Raw genomic sequence first — 1,521 nt, forward strand, 5'->3', positions numbered from 1 at the left:
CTACAATGTAGTTATAATCTTTTATTATAGTACACTACATTTTTTTATATTTTATTATTTTGTACTACACAGACACTAGTATACAGTATACACATACATATAGATAAGTATTATTTGCACACATATTGATAAAACAATTAATATTATCTAAATTTTTCGATAAATAATTATTTCTAAAAAAATCAAATTTGAAAATTATCCGACCTTTAATTGAAACCACAAAAAGTAGTGCAAACATTATAATTTCATTAATTTGAATGACTGATGTTGAAGAATGTCACTGTCATTGTGATTTTATAAAGGTTTAAAAAAAAATCATATTTATCCGACTCCCATGTCCCATGAGATTTCATCATGACGTGTTTACGGTACGTAATTGGAAAATGTTGCGTACTTAACATTGTAATTTGTTCTTTATTAGGTGACAAAGTGGAAGAAAGAAGTAGAGAAAAAGAACTACTATTATCCAATCGTACACGGCTACACACCGATACTGCAGTTTCACCTTATGTTAGATAGAGACCACAGGATTTAATTTTGGGAACCGGAAATAAATATACCGTAAATATTTTATCTGCTAGACAATATCTTGAAATTCTGATATAACAATATTTTGGATTTGTTACAATACAAGATGTGATTTAATTGACAAATTGTAGTATTAATACTATAGGCAGATTAGGGGTCATTAACCCGTTTGATAATCTATGTGCCTTATGTGATAAGTTTGTTGAATCTGTTTTTTATATGTTTTTTAGGTGTAAGGTCACATGGCAGGTGTGGGGTGCTTAACTTTATGCTCTTGGACGAGAATGGTATGTCCTAGGTACACTAAAATAACATTTTGAGAGCTGGACGACTGCTGCACCACGAAAGAATGAGAGGAAGAGGTGGTTGATTGGATTCTTTGCTGTAATTTGGACAATTTGGTTGGAAAGAAATAATCGGGTGTTCCAGAATAAAGGATCAGCAGTTCAGGAAATTACTAATAGGTCTTTTGTGTTTTCCGACGAGTGGATTGGTGGGGCATCCTTTGGTTGTTGATGACAATGACGAAGATGACTCGGGATTACGCTACCTATTTCAGTTATTAGTAATCTTTATTTTTATTTGTACTTATGGTTTTTGAATTCTGTATGCTCCACCTTGTGTGTTGAGCTATTTATTTCATAAAAAAAAAAAAAACTATAGGCAATTTTTTGGGGGTAAAAACACATATCTTGAATTTATGTTTGGAAGGGGTTGAGATCCGATCTAGTACTAGCAAACAAAACTAGACAGCTTACTTGTTTTCAACTAGGAAGGAGAGTACTAGAAGAATCTGTGTGCTTTATGTCACAACCTTGAAATGCGTGTCACTGCGTGGGTAATAATAATAAAAATTCAAGATAGAGTTCATGGTAGCCAGTAGCCACACTTGGCGACTTTTACAAGATAGAATATCTATCTTTAGAGAAAGGAAAAGGATTTCTGCACTCATAGATGACAATGCATGACGGATGATGATTAGGATTACATTTG

Source organism: Arachis ipaensis, chromosome B03 (assembly GCF_000816755.2).
Source record: "Arachis ipaensis cultivar K30076 chromosome B03, Araip1.1, whole genome shotgun sequence".
NCBI classification, from domain to species: Eukaryota; Viridiplantae; Streptophyta; class Magnoliopsida; order Fabales; family Fabaceae; genus Arachis; species Arachis ipaensis.